Source organism: Antechinus flavipes, chromosome 6 (assembly GCF_016432865.1).
Source record: "Antechinus flavipes isolate AdamAnt ecotype Samford, QLD, Australia chromosome 6, AdamAnt_v2, whole genome shotgun sequence".
Lineage (NCBI taxonomy): Eukaryota > Metazoa > Chordata > Mammalia > Dasyuromorphia > Dasyuridae > Antechinus > Antechinus flavipes.
This window is the reverse complement of record NC_067403.1, coordinates 147527506-147552432: the sequence shown is the minus strand read 5'-3', so window position 1 is coordinate 147552432 and position 24927 is coordinate 147527506.

Sequence of the window (24927 nt, the reverse complement as noted above, 5' to 3'; positions counted from 1 at the left end):
TTTACTCCATTCACATTTCTGGGTAAAAATATTGATTCTGTATTTCCTTCCATCTTGTTAATCCCAGATTATGCTTTTCTCTTTTCTTTCCCCCTTACCATCCTCTCTAGTATTAAACTCAGGAACATCACTTGCCTCATGCAGCCTTACCTCTTTTGGATCCCTCCCCCCACCTGAAAGTATCTCCCCTTTTCTTAAACCTTTTCTTTACAATTTCTGTATTCCTTTCTATTTAGCTTACTCCTTCCATTTTCACTTTCCCCCTCCCACTTTTCAATGAGTTGGGAGAAGTTTCTCTGTAAATCAAATATGTCTAATACTTTTTCTCTTTAAGCCAATTCTGATGAGACCAAGATACACACTATATTCATCCCCCTCCCTTATTTCCCTCAGTTATAATAGATTTCCTTTGCCTCTTTGTGAAATGTAGTATCTCCACTTTTCCCTTTTTCTAGTACAATTTCCTTTGCACCTCTAGCTTCTTTTTATATTATAACAGTGAAACCAAATTATACACGTATTCTTTATGTATACTCATAACAGAAATGTAGTTCCCAAGATTTCTTTTAACCTTTTTATGTTTCTCTTGAGTCCTATATTTGGAGATCAAACTTTTTGTTTAGTTCCTGTTTTTTTGTTTTGTTTTGTTTGTTTGTTTGTTTTTAATATCAGAAACAGATGGAAGTTACCTATTTCATTGAATGTCCACCTTCTTCCCTGGGGGAAAAAAAAATTGCTCATTTTGGCTGGGAAAGTTGCTCTTGGCTATATACCAAGTTCCTTAGCCATTCTGAATATCAGATTCCAGGCCCTTCTCTCCTTTAATGTGGATGCTGCTAGATCCTAAGTAATCCTTATTGTGGCTCCTCTATATTTGAATTGTTTCTTTCTAGCAGCTTGTAATATTTTTCCTTGGTCTGATATTTCTGGAATTTAGCCACAGTATTTCTTGGAGTTTTGATTTTAGGATCTCTTTCAGTAGGTGATCAAAGAATTCTTTCAATGTCTATTTTACCCTCTGTTTCTATAACATCTGGGCAGTTCTCTTTGATGATTTTCTAAAAAATAGTATCTAAGCCCTTTTCTCAATCATAATTTTCAGGAAGTCCAATAATCCTCAGATTATCTCTCCTAGATCTATTTTCCAGGTCTGTTGTTTTCCCAAGTTGGTATTTAACTTTCTTTCCTTTTCTTTTCTTTTTTTTTTTTTTTTGGTTTTGCTTGACTGATTCTTGGTGTCTCCTCAAGTCATTCCTTTCCATTTGTTCAATTCTGATTTTTAATGAATTATTTTCTTTATTTGCTTTTTTATTTCTTTTTTTAATTGTCCAATTGAGTTTTTAAATTGTCTAATTGAGTTTTGTTCTATGGAATATTTTTTCCCTTTCACCAATTTTATGTTTTAGAGAGCTATTTTATTTTTCCAATTCACTAATTCTGTTTTTCAGGGATTTGATTTCTTTATCCACTCTATCTTTAAATGAGTGGGATGATTTATCCAGACCCTCTTGCCAAGCTTCCCTTTCCTTTCCCCATTTTTCTTCTACCTCTAAGAGCCTTTTTATAGACTTTACCTTTGCGTTTATAGCTTCTCTGTTGATCTACTGCCTTGCTACCAGAGCAGAGCAGCCAACACTGTGGTAAAGTTCTCCCTGAAAATTTTCTCCTGGTTGAGACCACACCCCACCCCACTCCAGTCTGCTCAGCATGTGCTGCCTTCTGTCCTCTCACTGCCAACTTGCTGACCTTGCATCTGGCCTAACCTTCCCCAACTATGAGCAATAACAGATCTTTTCTGAAAAATTTTGAGAGACTATCTTCTTTTGATATTGTGTTGTACTCCCAATATTTGTGGGTTTTGATGGTCAAGCACTAATTCTTAGGCTGAATTTCATAAAAAATAGTTTGAGAGTAAAGAACAGCTCAGAAAGACTTGTGTGTCCTCTCCGCCATCTTGGTGGAGATTATAAAAATCTCAATTTTTGTAAAGCAGTCTTTGTGCCTCCCTAACCTTCCTTGGCCTGAAAATTACTCATTTTCACTTTTCATTGGTTTTCCTTCTTCAAATTCATTTTGGTACATTTTCTATAGTTATTAGAAAATAGGTTTGGGGATATCTTTTGCATTTATGATCTCATGTTTTATCTCCATCTGTTGAGTGTTCAAAGTTCCCCTAGTAGAAGTAAGGAAAACTCTAATTGAATCATTGTCTACAAGAAAAGTGCTCTGGGAGTAGCTGATAAAGACCCTTATTGATTATCTGCTTCAAATGACTATAATTTTATGTTTATTTTTAATTGTATGTTGCTATAAACACTACCATATAAACCATTAATATTAATGGGGAAGAGGAAGGTGAGTTGAAAGTTTAGATGAAGAATTCTAATTATTCAAAAATGATCCCAGGAGACTGTCTGTTCTACCTTCTTTTGATTATGAAATAGTGAGAGCTTGTGTCTCAGGAAATCCTATGTATTGCACTCAAGATAGCCATGATTAGGAGGAGCCCCCACTAGTTCTACCCAAATCTTGATTCTTACTGACTGCAACTAATAATTTTTTCTCCTACTTTCTGCTAAACCAAAAATCCCCTTCAATATTCAACCCCTAAAGAGTTTACCAGGATCCTGGAGTTCATTGTAGGGACACAAGATATTTGACAAGACTATTTTATGTTGCAGATTGTTTGTGTTTCAATGAGGATGCAGGGGTTCTCAAACTTTCTAAATAGGTACCAGTTCACTGTCCTCAGGGGGATAATTGTCCTCAGCTGCTACATCTGGCTCGCAGGCCATAGTTTGAGGACCCTTGTTAGAGGGATAGTTTTTATTTACCTTTTTTTTTTCTGTTCTTGTGATGATAAAGGGCCTTCAATTTATGCGTAAAACCATATAAAAGTTGACTTTTCTTTTTTCCACAAACTTAATAGTTATATAATGAGGAAAAATTATGATAAGGTTAATTAAATAATTAGAACTCCTTATGACAATGTGACATGACACTGAAGATATTTAAAATATTGTTTTTCAAGTCTTTTGAAACAAAAACAATAACATTTAGAATACATCTCAAAAATATGACTTTTAGTCCACCTCAAAATTTTTCAGGTAGTTACTTAAGATTTAATTGTATGATATCCAAAATTTCAATGAAAAAAGAAAGTAGGTGATGCAGGTTTTCCCTGAATCAGACTGGAACTTCTTGAAAAACATGCGTCAATAGGTTGAACTGACATATAGTTGATCTGTTTAGAATTAAAATAATTATGCAACACAGAAATGTTGTAAAGGCCCTGAGACAATAAAAGCAGATTTGCAGGCATTCAAAAGAAATCCTTAGGTAGAAAACAAAGTCATAGACTTCTTTAAAATTTGTGCCACACATTGAAGTACACTTAACACTGTACACCAAGATAAGGTCAAAATGGGTTATGACCTAGGCATAAAGAATGAGATTATAAATAAATTAGAGGAACACAGGATAGTTTATCTCTCAAACCTGTAGAAGAGGAAGGAATTTATGACCAAAGAGGAACTAGAGATCATTACTGATCACAAAATAGAAAATTTTGATTACATCAAATTGAAAAGGTTTTGTACAAACAAAACTAATGCAGACAAGAATAGAAGGGAAGCAATAAACTGGGAAAATATTTTTATAGTCAAAGGTTCTGATAAAAGACTCATTTCCAAAATATATAGAAAATTGACTCTAATTTATAAGAAATCAAGCCATTCTCCAATTGATAAATGGTCAAAGGATATGAACAGACAATTCTCAGACGAAGAAATTGAAACTATTTCTAGCCATATGAAAAGATGCTCCAAGTCATTATTAATCAGAGAAATTCAAATTAAGATGACTCTGAGATACCACTACACACCTGTCAGACTGGCTAGAATGACAAGGAAAGATAATGCGGAATGTTGGCGGGGATGTGGGAAAACAGGGACACTAATACATTGTTGGTGGAATTGTGAATACATCCAACCATTCTGGAGAGAAATTTGGAACTATGCTCAACAAATTATCAAACTGTGCACACCCTTTGATCCAGCAGTGTTACTACTGGGCTTATATCCCAAAGAGATCATAAAGAAGGGAAAGGGACCTGTGTGTGCACGAATGTTTGTGGCAGCCCTCTTTGTAGTGGCCAGAAACTGGAAAGTGAGTAGATGACCATCAATTTGAGAATGGCTGAATAAATTGTGGTATAAGAATATTATGGAATATTATTGTTTGGTAAGAAATAACAAACAGGATGATTTCAGAAAGGCCTGGAGAGACTTACATGAACTAGTGCTGAGTGAAATGAGCAGGGCCAAGAGATCATTATATACTTCAGCAACAATACTATATGATGACCAATTCTGATGGACCTGGTCATCTTCAGCAATGAGATGAACCAAATCAGTTCCAGTGAAAGAACTCTGGGAGATGACTAAAAACCATTACATGGAATTCCCAATCCCTATATTTTTGCCTGCTGGCAGGCTAATTATGCAATTTTCAGAGTCTGATTCTTTTTGTACAGCAAAATAATGGTTTGGACATGTATACTTATTTTGTATTTAATTTATACTTTAATATATTTAACATCTACTGTTCATCCTGTCATCTAGGGGAGGGGGTGGGGGGAAGGAGGAGAAAAATTGGAACAAAAGGTTTGGCAATTGTCAATGCTGTAAAATTACCCATACATATAACTTGTAAATAAAAAGCTATTAAAAAAAATTTGTGCCACAGAAAACACTTGCCAAATTCAACATCATATTCTTTACTATGTTATTGACAGTACCCTGTGAAAACCTAAAAAGCATGTGATTATGGAATGTAAACAATTCAAAATCTTGAGTTCTATGAACAATAAAGCATTACTTTAATGTAATTTGATTTGAATTTAATTGATATTAACACAGGTAACATTCAATAATGTAATAAAGGATATAGATAGATAGATAGATAATAAAGTAAATATAACATGGAATGGAATAGGTGAAAGCAGCTGTGATTCTGAAAGGTACACATTGAGCATTCTGAAGGTCGGAAGAAAAGATTTGGTTCATAAAAGATTTAGATTGCCTAATTCTCTTTCCAGAAATCAAGTTGGTAATAATAATAACCAAGAGATAATTTAAAAGGATCTATAACTGGATCTATAACTGTGAAAAAAACTATATTTGGTATGTAATTGACCCTTAGAACTCAGGCTTTGTAAAAAGTGATTTTGTTAGAAATTCTGGTTTCTGAATACTGAATACTGTGGAAACATATGGATTCTGGGAAGAAATTAAATGCCTGCTAGCAGGGGGGTGATGGGTTCCTTCATTAATAAATGGGAACAGCAGGAAGAGGCTAATGAATAGATACCCTAGAACTTGTATACTAAATTTGTTCTACTAAGGGAAAATAATTTAAATATTTTGATAAATTAAAGAATTCCACAAAAGGGAATTCCAAAGGAAATGACAAGTGTATTTTTTTTAATTTATAATATAATTTTAAATTTGTAATATAATATAATATAATTTATATGTAAAGTTTTTTTTAATTTTCAAAACACATATATAATTTTCAAAATTCACCCTTGCAAAACCTTGTGCTATGTTTCCTCCCTCCCTCCCACACCCTTCCCCCTACACAGCAACTAATCCAATATATGTTAAACATGTCAATTCTTCTATACATATTGCCACAATTATCATTCTGCACACACACACAAAAATCTGATCAAAAAGAAAAAAAAAAGAGGAAGAAAACAAAATGCAAGCAAACAACAATAAAAAGTGAAAATACTATGTTGCAATCCACACTCAGCCCCCACAGTTCTCTTTCTTGGTGTAGATGGTTCTTTCTATGACAGGTCCATTAAAACTGGCCTGAATCACTTTGCTGTTGAAAAGAGCAACATCCATCAGAATTGATCTTCTTATAATCTTCTTGTTGCTATGTATAATGTTCTCTTGGTTCTACTTGGTTCTACTCACTTCATTTAGCATCAGTTCATGTAAGTCTCTCTAGGTCATTCTGAAATTATCCTGTTGATCATTTCTTGTAGGACAATAATATAGAAATATTCATATGCCATAATCTATCCAGCCATTCTCCTTGTCACAATAAAAAGGGATACTGCAAACATTTTTGCACAGGTGAATCCTTTCCCCCTTCTTTAGGATCTCTTTGGGATACAGGACCAATAGAGACACTGCTGGATCAAAGAATATGCACAGTTTAATAGCCTTTTGAGCATAATTATATATTGCTCTCCAGAATGATTGGATTAGTTCACAATTCCAACAACAATGTATTAGTGTTCCAATTTTCCCACGTCCCCTGCAACATTCATCATTATTTTTTCTTGTCATCTTAGACAATCTGAGAGGTGTGTGGTGGTAGCTAGAGGTTATCTTGATTTGCATTTCTCTGACCAATGGTGATTTAGAGTATTATTTCATATGACTAGAAATGGTTTTAATTCATCTAAAAATTGTTCATATCCATTGACCATTTGTGAATTGGAGAATGTCTTGTATTGAAAGGTATATTATTATCCCAAGAGATCTTAAAGTAGGGAAAGGAACCCATATGTGCAAAAATGTTTGTGGCAGCCCTCTTTGAGAAGGCCAGAAACTGGCCAGAAACTCTTTGAGTGGCCAGAAACTGGAAACTGAGTGGATGCCACCCATTGGAGAATGGCCGAATAAATTATGGTATATGAATGTTATGGAATATTATTGTTGTGTAAGAAACAACCAGCAGGATGATTTCAGAGAGGCCTGAAGAGACCTACATGAACTGATGCTAAGTGAAATGAAGAGAACCAGGAGATCATTATATATGGCAACAACAAGACTATATGATGATCAATTCTGATGGATGTGGCTCTCTTCAGCAATGAGATGACTAAACCAGTTCCACTTGTTCAGTAATGAAGAGAGCCATCTGCACCCAGAGAGAGAACTGTGGGAACTGAGTGTGGACCATAACATAGCATTCTCACTCTTTCTGTTGTTATTTGCTGCATTTTGTTTTCTCAGTTTTTCTTTTTCTTCCTTCTTTATCTGATTTTTCTTGTGCAACCAGATAACTGCATAAATATGTGTACATATATTGGATTTAACATGTATTTCAACATATTTAACATATATTGGATTAGTTGCTGCCTAGGGGAGAGGGTGAGGAGAAGGAGGGGAAAATTTAGAACAAAAGGTTTTGCAAGGGTCAATGTTGGAAAAATTACGCATGCATATGCTTTGTAAATAAAAAGCTTTAATAAAAAAGAAAAGTATATTATTCAGCAATATGGGTTGTTGTTGTTTTTTTTTAGTTTTTTTTGGGGGGAGGTTTGGTGCTTGCTATGGTAATGTTATACTATGTTCTAAAAGCAAATGAAATTCATTCAATATATTACAATACATAAGATCACCCATTCTATAATTGAGGTTAAACTTTGAGGTTGAGATGCCCTATAATTTGACTTTGAAAGGTAAACTTATTTTAGAAGACCTGAATGGTTCATTTTTGAAATTAAAAAGAATTTGAGTACACTTATATGCTCTCTTTAGTATTGCAAAATTAAAGTACTGATTGAAGATCTTAGGAAGGAACTGAAAAGCTAATTCTTTAAGGACCAGTAAAAGGAACTTTTACCCTCAAGACATTCATGCAAAAGAATCCAATGGAAAACTCAGAATTAGACTTGATTGATCATCCCTTACATGGATATGGTAATGGTAACTTATTGGATCAGGAAGAATTGTCAAAATAGAGGGTCAAGATTTTCCTCACTTCCTGCCTGAAGATGATGAGATTGAAAACTAGTCTCTGAGGGCTACTTGGCTAAGGGTCTTGATTGAAAAGACAAAAATTGTCTTCTTGTGGCCACGAACACCTAAATGAGCAAAAAAAAAAAATGGCAATGGCTGATACTACACCAGGTCATCAAAGAAGAAAATTAAGTAATTCAGAGAATCAAACCTGGCCATAAGAAACACTTAATTCAGAATACAGCCTATGTCTTAATGATCGCTTTGAACCAAACTGATAGCAAAATCTCAGAAATTGACTGAACTGTCTGATCCATTAGAGCAATAGCTGCTCAGGGAGAAAGCAACTTAACCAAACGTCATCCAGCAGTGGGGTGATCTGCCCAGACCCGATTGGCAGAAGAATTCTGACCATAGAATAACTTGACCAGGCCAGATCAAAAGTAATCACGAAAACTATCTGATCCAGTCTAGAAAGAGATTAACCCTTCTAATCAATATATCATCCCCTATAAAGAGGAGACAGCATTGTGCTGCCCATCCAATAAAACCACTTTGCCCAGTGATAAACCTGCCAGAAAAACAGGCTGTCTAATATGAGAACCAACATTCTGCCCAGCTGTAAACTTTATGAGTACTCTTCAGAGAAAGAATGAAAATCATAATCCTGTTGGTTCAAAGTGATGAATGCAGGAATATTCCTTTTCTCTCTCTCTCTCTCTGTGTGTGTGTGTGTGTGTGTGTGTGTTTACCACTTTACAGTAAGTTTCTGAATATTTATCCCCAATGCACCTTGTATGCATTTGGGAGACAATACATCCCAGGTTTGAGGGGAAATGCATTACAACTATCTTTTTTCTATTATTATGCTATTTTTACTTTTCTAACAAGTTAATTAAATATACTGACTGTTAAGGGAAAGCATAGCTATGGAGATTCAGTTGCAATAGTATTTTGAGGATAGTCACTCAGTGTCAATTACTCCCCAAATTCTGAATATTAGTAGTTGTCACCTTCTAAGGGTGCCAGTACAGAACTAAATGGAGTTCTATATGAGTAATTTTGAAATATCATTTGAGCTACTTGGAGAAATACAAAATGTGATGGGAGCTGGAATAAGATTTAGACACTCACTTTATAAAGAAGATAACTAGAAGCCAGGAGACTTTTAATTGATTCATCCTATCCCATAGGTGGTAAGGAGAAGAGCAGAATTTGAATTAAAGTCTCTTCCCCTTATTTTTTTTTTCCTCTCTCTCCTCTCTTTCAACAAAACAAGACAATCAACATCCTTTAAAAAAGCAGTGGGCTATTTATTTTGAGGGAAATATTCCCCCCTTTTTGGCTCAGAGTAGCAATGAATCCCAAAGTAAATAATAAAAATACTTAAAGTGAAAGTGGAGTTCAAATTGACTTAAAATAATATAGAAAAAGAATGTAAAGAAGAAATAAAATGTTCTTGGAGCAATTTCTTTTATAGACAAGAACCATGCAGGCAATGCTCCTTCATGTACAGAATATAACCATATGTGGCAATCAGTCTCAAGATTTCCAGTGCATCTCCTGACATCCTAGTACAAGAAGTAAGCGCTTCTCTGATTGAGTGACATTCAATTATCCAAGAAAGAAACTTTTAAAGGACCATGTGATACAAAGGTAAATCACTCTCCCTGACAGCTTCATTATAAAGCTGACATATGGGAAAAGGAAGTGGCCCAATGGGCTAAAGTTATGCTTTCAGTCACTTCCTAAACAACTCTGACGTCTAAGAAAGCGGAAATCCTAAATTTGAAGATGAAGGCAAAGCACCATATCAAGGGAAGAATTAAGTTTTCCACACATTATCAAGACCAATACCACTGACTTTTTTTTTGCTAAATGATGCCAGAATTTTATTCTTTTGACCTATGAAAGATAGTTATTCATTAAAAATTGTTTTACTTAATACCATCTAAACAGTTTCAAAAATGATTGTCTAAACATATTTCACAAATGCAATTTCATGAGTATGTCTCAAAATAGTGATAGTGTCTACTTATATTGATTCTTCAGAAGACTCAGAGCTCAAAATGCATGCAGTATTTACCTAATAATTCCCTAAGATTTACAAAGCAATTTAGACATATTATCTCATTTTAAATAAGTCTGGGAAGTAGGTGCTATAATTATCCCATTTTTATAAAAGAGGAAAATGAGATAAAGAGGAGTGAAGTGACTTACTAGAGTCATACACCTACTAACTTTATGAGTTTGGATTTAAATTCAGAACTTCCTAACTCCAGGATCAATTATAAGTTTCTGAAGGAATGGGTTATTTTGTATATTTTCATTCCAAGTACCTGGCCTATTGTCTTTTTATTAGTTTGCTTTGTTTTTTTTAATTTGATTTCTTTATTAAAGTTTTTTTTATTTTTCAAAATATATGCATGAACAATTATTCAACATTAGCCCTTGCAAAGCCTTGTATTCCAATTTTCCCCAATTCCCCCATGCTCTGCCCTAGATGGCAAGTAGTCCAATACATGTAAAACATGGTAGAAATATGTTAAATCCAATATATGCATACATATTTATACAATTGTAATGCCACAAAATCAAACCAATAAGAAGGACAGAGAGAGAGAGAAAGAGAGAGAGAGAGAGAGAGAGAGAGAGAGAGAGAGGGAGAGAAGGAGGGAGAGACGCAAAATAAAATGTAAGCAAACAACAAAAAGAGTGAAAATGCTATGTTGTAAACCACATTCAATTCCCACAGTCCTCTCTCTGGCTGTGTATGGCTCTCTTCATCACTGAACAATGGGAACTGCTTTGAATCATCTCATTGCTGAAGAGAACCACATCCATCAAAATTGTTCATCATATAATCTTGCAGTTGCCATATATAATGATCTCCCAGTTCTGCTCATTTCACTTAGCATCAGATCATGTAGGTCTCTTCAGGCCTCTCTGAAATCATCCTGCTGGTCGTTTCTTATAGAACAATAACATTAGATAACATTAATATACCATAATTTATCCTAGCATCTTTTCATATGACTAGAAAGTTTCAATTTTTTCATCTGAAAATTGTCTGTTCATATTATTTGACCATTTATCAATTAGAAAATGGCTTGAATTCTTATAAATTTGAGTCAATTCTCTAAATAATGTAGAAATGAGGCCTTTATCAGAAGCTTTGAATGTAAAAATGTTTTCCCAGTTTATTGCTTCCCTTCTAATCTTGTCTGCATTAGTTTTGTTTGTGTAAAAATTTTTTAACAATATAATCAAAAGTATCTATTTTGTGATCAATAATGATCTCCAGTTCTTCTTTGGTCACAAATTCCTTCCTCCTCCACAGATCTGAGAGGTAAACTATCATATGTTCTTCTAATTTGTTCATAATATCATTTCCTATGTCTAGATCATGAACCCATTTCAATCTTATTTTGGTATATGGTCTTACTTAATTTCTGCCATACTAGTTTCCAATTTTCCTAGCAGTTTTTGTTAAATAGTGACTTCTTTCCCCAAAAGCTGGGGTCTTTGGGTTTGTCGAATACTAGATTACTGTACTCACTGACAATTTTGTCCTGTGAACCTAACCTATTCCACTGATAGATTATTGTATTTCTTAACCAGTACCAAATGATTTTGATGACCACTGCTTTATAATATAGTTTTAGATCTGGTGCATCTAAGCCATCTTCCTTTGCAATTTTTTATTGATTAGCTTGAAATTCTTGACCTTTTGTTCTTCCAGATGAATTTTGTTGTTATGTTTGCTAGGTGAATAAAATAGTTTTTGGAGAGTTTGATTGGTATAGCACTAAATGAATGGATTATTTTGGATAATATTGTCATCTTTATTATATTCATTCAACCTATCCAAGAGCACTTGCTATTTTTCGAATTGTTTAAATCTGACTTTATTTGTGTGGAAAGTGTTTTGCGGTTGTATTCATATAGTTTCTGTCTCTGGCTTTGCAGATAGATTCCCAAATATTTTATTCTTTTGGCAGGTATTTTAAATGGAATTTCTCTTTGTATCTCTTGCTGTTGGATTTTGTTAGTCATGTATAAAAATGCTTATGATTTATGTAGACTTAGTTTGTATCCTGCAATTTTGCTAAAGTTGTGGATTATTTCTAATAGTTTCTTAGTTGATTCTCTAGGGTTCTCTAAGTATATTATCAAATCATCTGCAAAGAGTGATAATTTGGTTTCCACATTACCTACTCTAATTCCTTTAATCTGTTTTTCTTCTCATTGGAAACCTAGCATTTCTAATACAATATTCAATAATAATGGTGATAGTGGGCAACCTTGTTTCACCCCCTGATCTTATTGGGAACAGTTCCAATTTATCCCCATTACATATGATGCATGCTGATTATTATTTAAGTAATTTATTTCCTCTTCTATGAACAATCTATATTTTTGTAGATATTTCTCCATTTCAATTAGGTCATCAAATTTGGCATAAAGTTCCCTCTTCCCCTTTCCACCTCTAGTTTCTTTTTTTATATTTATAACAGTAAAATCAAATTATACACCCACTCTCTATGTATACTCATAAATGAGATATAGTTCTCAAGAGTTCTTTTCCTTTTATTTTTTTATGTTTCTCTTGAGTTCTATATTTGGAGGTCAAATTTTTTGTTCAGCTCTGGTCTTTTCATCAGAAATAAATAGAATTCACCTATTTCTTTGAATGTCCATATTTTTTCCCTAAAAGAAAATATCTAGTTTAGAGGGGTAGTTTATTCTTGGCTGCATTCCAAGTTTCTTTGCCTTTCAGAATATCAGATTCCAGTCCCTTCTATCCTTTAAGGCGGAAGCTATGAGGTCCTGGGTAGATCTTATTGTGGCTCCTTAATATTCAAATTGCTTCTTTCTGGCTGCTTGCAATATGTTTTCCTTGGTCTAATAGTTCTTAAATTTAGCCACAATATTCCTTGGACTTTTAGTTTTGCAGTCTCTTTCAGGAGGTTTTCAGTGAATTCTTTCAATGACTATTTTACCTTCTTATTATAGGAATTAGGGCAGTTCTTTTTGATGATTTCATGAAAAATAATGTCTAGGCTCTCTTTTCATCATGGTTTTGAGGAAGTCCAATAATCTTTAGAGTATCTCTCCTAGTTCTATTTTCCAGGTCACTTATTTTCCCAAGTAGTTATTGTAAATTTTCTTCTATTCTTTTCATTTGTTTTTGCTTCACTGATTCTCAATGTCTCATTGAGTCATTCCCATTTGTTCAGTTCTGAGTTTTAGTGAATTGTTTTCTTCATTTACTTTTTTTAGTTCTTTTTGTATTTATCCAATTGAACTTTTAATTGAATTGTTTTGTTCTATGGATTTTTTTCCATTTCACAAATTCTATTTTTAAGTAGTTATTTTCTTTTTCCATTTTGTCAAATCCATTTTAAGGAGTTATATGCTTTTTCCATTTCACTAAGTCTATTTTTAATGAATTTTCTTCAGATAATTTCTGTTTCCTTTTCCAAATCCTCTTGCAAATTTCTCATTTCCTTTCCCAATTTTTTTTCTAGCTCTCTTTTAGGATCCTTTTTAATTCTTCTAAGAAAGTTATGGGGACCAACTTATATCACCCTTTGGGGCTTCATCTGGAGACAATTTGCTGTTAGTCTCGTCATAGTTTGAAATCTCTTTCCCCATAAAAACTATCTATGGATCAGAGTTTTATTTGTTTTTATACTCATTTTTTTAAAAAAAATTTGAGATCTGCTTTTAGAACAAGGACAGTTTTCCAAGCTTACTCTACAATGTCAGCTTCCTCTATAAGTGGCCATGGCTGCACTGGGTCAGTGCTGACTCACTCCTGATGCTGGGTGGGCATGACCAGATCCCATGAGATTCTGGCATCTCCGGGTTTACTATTTACTTTTTTGTGTTTGTTTTGGATGATTTGTAACTTCTCTGCTGAACTACTAGCTAGCAATCAGGGCAGATTAGCTAACATTGCTGTAGATTCCTTCCACCTCCATAGATTTTCCACTATGCAGAGCACTACCCCAGGTCTGCACAGCATGCACTGGAATCTGTGCTTGGCCTGCTTGCGCTTGGCCTGCCTTCCTCCATGCCCAATTGAAATGGACCTTTTCTGACAATCTTCAAAATTATCTTCTGCTGGTAATTTGTTACACTCCTAATATTTGTGGGTTCTTTCAGAATAGAACTAATTCAGAGGCTGGATTTCCTAGTTAGCCTGAGGGTCATAGGAAGAGCTCAGAAAGAAATGTGTGTCTTCTCCACCATCATGGATTCACCCCCACACACACCATGGCCTATTATCTTAGCATCATAGACTGTTAAAACTAATTAATGTATTTAATTTAATTTGCCAGAATTGGAGAATTGAACCCCTTGGAAGGAGACAAAAGCATAATCTGTCAGTCAAATACTTATTAAGTTTCTACAATATTGTAGACATTGCATAAGTTCTGGGGAAAGTAAGACAAAAGATAGGCCATGTAACTCTGTAACCCACTATAACTGGCAGGTAAGTGTTCACATCCCTTTCTTTTCCCGTATATATAGTTCATTCATACATAGTTATTTGGATATTGTCTCCCCACTTATATAGTGAGATCCTTGAGGGAAGGGAGATTTGTCTTTTACCTTTTTTACCCTTAGTGTTTAGCACAGTGCTTTGCATATAATTGGTTCTTTATAATAGTTTATAGATTTACTGTCTAATAGCTGAGAAAAAATGCATGATTTGCATGATAAGTTGAAGATAACAAAAAAAAAAGGCATTAGGAATAAAGGAACTTAAGAAAGTCTTTTAATAGAACATATGATTGCAAAAAATCCATAAACATTGTTGAAGGCCTACAATGTGACAGGTATTATAGTAAGTATTGGGAATATAAAAAAGGAAAAACAACAACAACAACAAACAGTTCTTACCTTCAAGGAAGTTAAAATATAATGGGGTGTGTGTGTGGGGTGACAACACATAAATAAAAATACACAAAGTAAGGTAAATATAGAATAAATAGAAAATAGTTAAAAGAGGGAAGACTAAAATTAATAGGCTTCCTAAAACCTCAGGGATTTTAGTTTGGACATAAAGGAAGCCAAAGAAGTTTGTAGCAAGAGTTTGGAAGAGAGAGAATTCCAAGTATCCAAAAAAAAAGTTAGAAATATGAGATTGGAGGTGAGTAGAGAGACAATAGTTAAATCTGAGCATCAACTAGTTAGAAATTGTAATTAAATGCTTAGGAGCTGATGAGATCTCCCAGGGAAGTAGCAGAGAGAGACAAAAGAAGAAAAGGAAGTCAAAGACAGAACCTTGAGGGATACACATGATTAAATGATATGACCTAGAGGAAGATTCAGGAAAGGAAGCCAATGAGGAATGGTTATAATAGTAGAAAGAAAATTAGGAGAGTAGAGCAGTACTTTGAAAACCTAGAAAAAGGTAAATATTAAGTAGGAGAATAGTGTCAAAGGCTAAAGAGAGGTCAAGGTAAATAAAGACTGAAAAAAGACAATTGCATTTCACAGTTAAAAGGTCATTAGTAGACAATTCTGCCTCAAATAATTTATTTATTCACTGCTGTACTAAGAATAAAAGATCAAATATATATAAAAAAACAATCCTTAAGAACTACAAAGATCTCAAACTATAATATAAAGCATAATCATCAGATCTATCTGGTACTGGCTAAGAAGTAGAGTGGTAGATCATTGAAATAGATTAAGTACATAAGAAACAGTAGTCACAGAGTGAAGTGACTTACCAGGATCACATAGCTAGTAAATGCTTGTGTCAAATTTGAACTCAAGCTTTCCACCAGCACTCTTATCTACTGCACCACCTTGCTATCTGGCACAATGTAATGACTTAGTAAATCCATGTCATTATCACTCAACCTAGTTACCTAGACTTTATTATTCAACTTCATTAACATTTTCTTGCTATTGTGCAAATCCTAAACAAAAAGAAACAGGGTGAGAGGCAATAGTTTATTGCATTAAAACCCTTGATAATTCTGGAAATAAAAAAAAAAAAGGCTAATTGACATTTTGCCTCTAGTAAAAGGAAATGTGGTGAAAACGTTAGTAGAGGTTACTAAACTATTCTGACACATTTTCAATTGCTAAGCTACATTTTTAATAATTACACAGGCATAAAAAGAAGAACACTACAGGGACACTTATGTTTTCTTGCTGGGAGAAAAATGTGATGTTCTAAAGCTGTAGTTTTGATAAAAAGGAGAATTTTTAAAAGCCATCTTCTTAATTATTTATGGCATTAATATAAATGATGAGCAGGCTATGGTGTGCGAAGGTAGTAATCCCTATTATAGAACACATCTACATAGACATATCTATTAAGACTTTTCTCTATTGCCAATTATAAGGCTCACCTGGGCAGGACAGTGTACAGAAGCCAGTCTAATTAGAAGTTAGTTGATTCTCTTGGAGAAAGGAGATTAAAAGAAAACTGATGCCTACCCATTAAAAAAAGGAACTAGTCATAAAGACTGGAGGAGTCTAGGCACAGCAGTGAGAAGTAGAAGTATAGATCTGTCAGAGCTAGAAAGAAAACAAAACTGAAATGGAAAACGCTCCCAGAAAATTATTTGGAAAAATAGAGAAAAGAATAATTCATAACTCCTCTGACAGGTGGGTTGTCTGTGTTCTCCTTTCTCCCAGCCACTAAAGATATGGAGTAGCATTTTATAGAGAATTCATAAAACACCCAAACCTCTAATATTAACTAAGCTCTAGCAAGATGTGCTGGGTAGTATTTTAGGTGCTAGGGCTATAAGTACCAAAATGAAAAATACCTCCTTCCAAGAAAGTTAAATTCTAATGAAAGAGATAAGTGCCTAGAAATTTTATGTATGTGTATACAGTTAAATAGTTATACATCATTATATATTTAACTATTCTATGTATATTATGTATAACTACTTATTTGTATAATTTATGTATATATAAGTAATACATGTATAAAGTAATTTGGGATGGAGGGGGACCATAAGTTAAGATAATCAGGAAAGACTTCAGGAAAATTTGTAGAAATATATGAAATATTAGTATCAGAATCAAAGAATTCCAGTTTTAAGTGCTCTGACATTTCTTAGTTTTATGACTACTAAATTACAAATGCTAGGGCCTTTAGTATTTTCATCAATTATATGAGAATAAAAATACTTGCATTAGTACTATCACAAAAGAAGTGCTTGTTAAACTCTAAAGCACCCCTATAAATATGAGGTAACATTAATAACAACCTACATTGTGCTTAATCTTTTGCTGGGAAGTGAGGTGGATAGGGGCATATAGAAAATAAAGGTTTGTTAGGCCTAGAGCAGTGGCTAAAGGGCTTGAAATCTAGGGCAGATTACAACTTTTTTTACTGGCAAAATTGAAATAAAATTTGATTCTTTAGTTTCTTTCAATGCATCTTCATCCAAATCATGAAGGCTCATATTGTACTGCCATATCTTTGGTGTTTTTTTTTTTTTACTTAGTAATCTCTTTAGCTCCCATAAATTCAATCACTATCCCAATGCAGAGAATTTTCAGGTAATTTATTCAACCTTCATCTCTCTCCTATTCTCTAGTATTACCAAATGCCCTTTTGGACATCTCAAAGTGAATACATATATCATCTAATGAGAAAAATGTTCACATACACACACATTTTGAGTTAGTGTGACAGAATTTACTGTTTTCAAATTTTCCTTGACTCATCTCTCTCATTTGCTCTATCACATAACCAAATCTGTCTTTAATTCCTACTGTCACATTACAGTCACCCTAGTGCAGATCCACATCATTTCACAGTCTTCTGGTATGCTTCCTTGCCACAAATCTCTCCCAATCTATTACATCCAAATGAATTCCTTAAGTAAACTTCTGGTTATGTTACCATGAATCCCTCCAACTCCTTTTGAAAGAAAGAAAGAAAGAAAGAAAGAAAGAAAGAAAGAAAGAAAGAAAGAAAGAAAGAAAGAAAGAAAGAAAGGAAAGAAAAAAGCTCAGTGATTCCCTATCATTTATCCCTAACATTTCCAGGATTGGAGACATGTCCCCTTTTTGACTTTCACTTGATTGAAATATTTGATTAATAGCTTGTTATAGTTCTTTTTTTTTTTTTTTAAAGAGACTATTTAACTAATTTACTTCTTCCTCTGTTAATCTGGGCAAACTATTAGATATTTGAAGGTATTCGTCCATTTCATTTAAGTTATCAAATTTATTGGCATAAAGTTGGTCAAAGTAACTTCTAACTATTGCTCTAATTTCCTCTACATTAGTGACAAGTTCTCCCTTTTCATTTTTAAGACTAACAATTCGATTTTCCTCTTTCCTTTTTCTAATCAAATTTACCAAGGGTTTATCTATTTTGTTAGTTTTTTCATGGAATCAACTCTTAGTTTTATTTATTAATCCAATAGTTTTTAGTTTTTTTTTTTTTTTTTTTTTTTTTTTACTTTCAGTCTTATTAATCTCTCCTTTTATTTTTAGAATTTCAATTTTAGTGTTTGACTGGGGGGTTTTAATTTGCTCCTTTTCTAGCTTTTTCAGTTGCAAGCCCAATCCATTGACCTTCTCTTTCTCTATTTTATGCAAGTAGGCCTCTAGAGATATAAAATTTTCCTTTATTATCAGTTTGGCTGCATCTCACACATTTTGGTATGATGTCTCATTATTGTCATTTTCTTGGGTGAAATTATTTATTATGTCTATGATTTACTGTTTCAGCCAATCATTCTTTAGGATGAGATCATTTAGTTTCCAATTATTTTTGGTCTATTTTCCCCTGGGTTTTTATTGAATGTAGGTTTTTTTTTGTTTTTTTGTTTTTTGGGGTTTTTTTGCATTGTGATCTGAAAAGGATGCATTTACTATTTCTGTCTTTCTGCCTTTGAAATTGAAGTCTTTATGTCCTAATATATAGTCAATTTTTGTATAGGTTCCATGAACTGCGGAAAAGAAAATGTATTCCTTTCTGTCTCCATTTAGTTTTCTCTAAAGATCTATCACACTTAACTTTTCTAGTATTATAGTTACCTCTCTGACTTCTTTCTTATTTATTTTGTGGTTTGATTGACCTAATTCTGAGAGTGCAATGAGATCTCCCATTATTATGGTTTTGCTCTTTCTTTTTGCAGCTTTCTTAATTTCTCATTTAAGAATTTAGATGCTGCAATACTTGATGTATATATCTTTAATATTGATATTGCTTCATTATTTATGTTACCCTTTAACAAGATATAGTATGCTTCATTATATCTTTCAATTAGATCAATTTTTGCTTTTGCTTGATCTGAGATCAGGATAGTTACTCCTGCTTTTTTTACTTCATCTGAAGCATAGTAGATTCTGCTCCAGCCTTTTATCTTTACACTGTATGTATTACCCTGCTTCAAGTATGTTTCCTGTAAACAACATATTGTAGGATTCTGGCTTTTATTCCAGTCGGCTATCTACCTCCGCTTTATGGGGGAGTTTACCCCATTCACATTTATGGATAAAATTACTAATTTTGTATTTCCTGCCATCTTGTCATCCCCAGCGTATGCTTTTCTCCTTTCCTTCCCCCTCATATCTCTCCCCAGTATTAAACTTGTGTGCACCACTTGCTTCACACAACCCTCCCTCTTTAGTATCCCTCCTCCCATCTTAGAGTTCCTCCCCTTTTCTTACCCCTTTTCTCAAAACTTCTGTATTCCCTTCTATTTGGCTTACTCCTTCCCTTTTCATTTTTCCCCTCCCAGTTTTCAATGAGGTGGGAGAAGTTTCTCTATAAATCAAATATGTCTAATACTTTTTCTCTTTAAGCCAATTCTGATGATAGTAAGGTACACACTATGTTCATCCCCCTCTCTTCTTTCCCTCAGTTATAAAAGGTTTCCTTTGCCTCTTCATGAAATGTAGTACCCCCACTTTACCCTTTTTCTGGTCCAATTTCCTTTCCACCTTTAGCTTCTTTTTTATATTATAACAGTAAAACCAAATTATAAATGTATTCTTTATGTATAGTCATAACAGAAATGTAATTCCTAAAATTTCTTTTTACCTTTTTATGTTTTTCTTGAGTCCTATATTTAGAGATCAATTTTTTTGTTTAGCTCTGGTTTTTTCATCAGAAATAGATGGAATTCACCTTTTTCAGTGAATGTCCATCTTTTTCTCTGGGAAAAAAAATGCTCATTTTGGCTGGGTAAGTTATTCTTGGCTACATACCAAGTTCCTTAGCCTTTCTGAATATCAGATTCTAAGCCCTTCCTTTCTTTAATGTTGATGCTGCTAGATCCTGACTAATTCTTATTGTGGCTCTTCTGCATTTGAATTTTTTCCCCTAGCTACTTGTAGTATTTTTCCTTGATCTGATTAGATACAATATTTGTTTTCGATTTGGGGATCTCTTTCAGTAGGTGATCAATGAATTCTTTCAATGTCTATTTTACCTCTGTTTCTATAACATCTGGGCAGTTCTTTTTGATGATTTTCTGAAAAATAGTTTCTAATCTTTTTTTTCCATCATAATTTTCAGGAAGTCCAATAAGCCTCAGATTATCTCTCCTAAATACATTTTCCAGGTCTGTTGTTTTCCCAAGTAGTCATTTAACATTTTTTTCAATTTTTTCATTTTTTTGGTTTTGCTTGACTGATTCTTGGTGTCTCCTTGAGTCATTCCTTCTCCTTTGTTCAATTGTGATTTTTAATGAATTATTTTCTTCACTTACTTTTTATTTCTTTTTGTAATCATGCAATTGAGTTTTTAAATGAGTTGTTTCATTCCATGGATTTTTTTCCCACTTTGCCTATTTTATTTTTTAGAGAGATTTTATCTTTCCAATTCACTAATGCTATTTTTCAGGGAATCGATTTCTTTATCCACTAAATCTTTTAATAAGTAGGATGACCTATCCAGACCCTCTTGATAAGTTTCTCTTTCCTTTCCCCATTTTTCTTCTATCTCACTTGTAAGAGTCTTTTTAATTTCTTCTTTGAGAGCCTGGTGGGGACCAGATCATATCCCTTTTTGGGGTTTCATCTAGTGACAATCTGTTCTTAGTCTCCTCAGGGTTTGAAGTCTGCTCTCTATCAGTATAAAAGCTATCAATAGTTAGAGCTTGCATTTTGACAAAAAAGAAACAAAGAAAAGAAAACAAACAAACAATAAAAACAAAACAAAAACAAGTGTGGTCTGCTTTTGATGCAGTATGGTATTACCAAGTTTCCTCTCCAGACAGCAAGAAGTAGCAGTGAAGCAGCAGTGGCTTTGAGAACATGCTGAGTTACTCTGGGACTGAGAGGATGTGGTCAGGTCCTAAGAGGCTCTAGCATTTGGGGCTTATAATCTTTACCTCCTGTGTTTATAGCTTCTTTGCTGATCTACTGGCTTGCTGCCAGGGCAAAGTAGCTCACACTGTGGTAAAGTTCTCCCTACAAATTTTCCTCCCAGCTGAGACAACACCCCACTCCCCTCCAGTCTGTTCAGCATTAGCTGCCTTCTGTGCTCTCACTGCCTGCCTGAGGTCTGTGCCTGGTCTAATTGTCACTGCTCATGAGCAAAAACAGACCTTTTCTGGCAAATTTCGAGGATATCTTCTATTGGTAATGTGTTGTACTCCCAATATTCATGGTTTTTTTCAGTCAAGCACTAATTCTGAGGTTGTTTCATGAAAAAAGTAGTCTGAGGTCAAGAAAGAGCTTAGATAGTTGTGTATGTCCTCTCTGCCATCTTGGCTCCACCTCCTTTTGTGAATTATTGATATAAATTTACTATATATACACAAAAACTTGACATATTTGTATACATCTGCATATATATACAAATGTATATTACATAGATATATAAAATCACAAATTTTATCAGTCCTATGTGCTATAAATATCCCCTATCTATTTTCAATACTTTCTAAATCTGTTCCTATAATGTGAGTTCCTTAAGAGCAGGAATTGTCTTGATTTTATAAATTATAACCCTATTTCCAAAAAAAACTCATATTGCACTTTTCACCTAGTAAATGCTTTGTAAATTAATTTATTCATTTTTGTACATGTTTTTCCCCCCAAACAATCAAGTTCATTCCCTTGATCTGTAATAACTATTTTTCTTGATGAAAAAAAAATCTTTATCTAAAATTTAGATTTAAAAAGTCATTTTTTCTTCTATTTTTCTTCTATTTAATTTATTCTATTAATTTATTCTATTTAATAAATTCCTTAAAGTGTGTTTTTCATTCAGCAACAATTCATTAGTGGCATATAGTATAAGATGTGTTTCTAAATCCTTTTCCTGACAGATTGTGTACCAATTTTCCCAAGTTCATTTATTGTGTAAGATACAACAATTAGTATAGTTCAAATGAACTATAGAGTTTTTGAAGGGGAAAAAATATGCAAAATGTCTGAAAAGTTAGATTGGAGCCAGATTGAAAAAAGCCTTAAATGTCAAAGAGAGAAGTTTGTGTTTATCCTCATGGCAATAGAAAACCATTGCAGTTTTTTGAGTCAGACCTATGTCTGTGGATAGATTGCAGAGGGGAGGGACTAAATTAATGGATACATCACTGATGAAAGTCTAGCAAAGGAGACAGAGAAAAAAAAACAGACATAATAGAAAAACTATGGGAACAATGGCATAACTCATAGAACAAATTGTTGTGTTCAACAATATAAAATTCTACAAATCTGAAAAAGACATCAAGAAAGATGAGGACAAGAAAGGCCATTGGATTTGTCAAGTGAGAGACCATTGATAACCTTGAACCAAACAGAACAGTTAATTTAAAGTGATTGAAAGATGAAAGAAAGGGAAAAGAAATAGAGACAGAATGTGCAAACAGCTTCTTCTACAGGAGTTGAGATGTGAAAAGAGAAAGTAGATCTATGATAATTATTTGAGGGATGGTAAGCTCAGGTGATGGATTTTTAAGGATGAAGTCAACCTGCCTATGTTTGTAGGCAACTGAGAAATCTTAGAGAAATGGAATGATTGCAAGAGAAAGAAGAAATTGAAAAGGATGGATGCATTTTATATAAATATAATGGTTTGCCTTGTTGAGAATGAGTGTCATCTCTATCAGTAACTGGAAAGAGTAGGAGATGATACAAGAGTTTTGCAATTCAAAATGAAGGGGGAAGGAAATTCCCTAGCAAATGATGTTTATTTCCCCATTCAAATATTAGCTAAAATCCTAAAAAATAAATAATCTGTGTAATAGGAGACTTGGAGAGAGAAAAGTTTAAAATTGCAGCTATGGGGAATGTAAAAATGATTTGATTGCTGAATAGTAAGAGAGAATAATGTTTAAAAGTGTATGATTTTAAAATACTCTGCCACTGTCCCTTGAGAGTTGATGGACATTATCCAGAACTGAGAACCATTCTGTATTGTTATCAATTTCATTCTTCCATCAATAGAAATTTATGTCCTAATGTCCAAACTACTGGTATTGAATTGCTCAGGACATACTTACCAGACTATCAAACAGCAAATACAACTTATTACTTTATATCATACTTGAAGTGTTGGGGGGATATCTCATCCTCACTAATGTTCTGTTGGTATAATTTTAAAAAATTTACAGTCAATTTATCCCCCCAAAATGAATATAATTAGAATTTTTTAGGAGGTACTGCACTTCTATTCTATTGTAATTCAAACAACTAGAATATTGGTATCAGTAAATTTTTAAACCATTGGTAGCTCCATTAAAGATTTTTACTTGTACATATTAAAATACATTATGATTGTAATTGGGACATTGATTGATTCCCATTGGAAGACTTAATATAAGATTAGAATAAGTCAGTAAAGGATGAAGACATTGATAAACAGTGATCTGTATTATTGAAGGCAATACTTTGCATCAGTAACATTACAGATCTTTTGAAATATTGAAATTAAAAATCATTCAATGGAAAGCAATCACTATGATTATTGTAGCTAGCACTAATTATAGTGCATTGTCTTCCCAAGTGGTGTATCTGGAAAATAGCTTCTGTTTTTATCCCCATTTTACAGATGAGGAAACATGCAGACAGAAGTAAAATGGCTTGGTCAGTGTACAGAGCTAGTAAGGATACTGAGACACAATTCAAACTCAAGTCTTTTCTGATTGCAAGTTCATTACAATTTATCTATCACAATAAAGAATATTGGGGGAGGGAATTATCCATAAAATAATCCAAATGAACAAGATGAAATTATAATGAGGAAGAATGGACCCATACAAGAATTTTGAGATTTCATTCTCTTTTCAAAAATTGGAAAATATAGAGGTGAGACATAGAAAATAATGCCATATTCTGCTGATATAGTGGTTAATTTTGCTGTACATGTTCCTAATTTATTTTTCATTTAATTTTTTGATATATGGGTCTCTAATGAAAGGAGAAGAAATATATTGAAAAATGCTGATAATATAAAAACAAAGCATCACAAAAAAAAGTTATTCAAAAATATTTTGAAATACAAATTACAAAATTCTCACTTAAAATAGATATTAGATAAAATACAAAAAAAGTGTGAAATAACTTTTGTTACTCTATTTTTGTTTAAAATATAAAATCTAAATAAGGTTAAATAGTAGGATAGTTAACAACAGAACAAATGCAAAATACTGTAAAAAGTTAGTGTACATATCATTAAAATACAAGCTTCTTTGTTTTCCTGAAACATATATATGTGTGCTTCTAATTGGTGGTGTGGTATTATTTTTGAAAAACAGCCACAATGTGGAATGTTCTAAGAATAGGCTACCTTAATGAATGTGTATTTGAGTATGGCATAAGAGAACTAATTAAATCCTTTGTTCATGTATTATAAGTATATAAAAGTAAATTCACTTGATTCTAAAAAGAAGAACCCCGTGGGCCTCTTATAAACATAACAGAAATATTACTACTTATAAAACATTTTATGATTTTATGATCCCACATCAAATATTTGAGTATAACCATGAGACAGTTGTTCAGCCATTTATTTTCTTAAAAGAAAGGTAAAGTGTTTAATGTAAATTTGTAATTTGTATAATTTTCTAAAAAAAGAGGGCTAATTCTCTTCTTGGTACTAAATACTTTTTTAAAAGTTCATTATTCTTTGTACTTTAAAAACATATTCATATGTGAACTTCATAAGAATTTTGTGAACTAGACTAGATAGATATATGGTTTATTC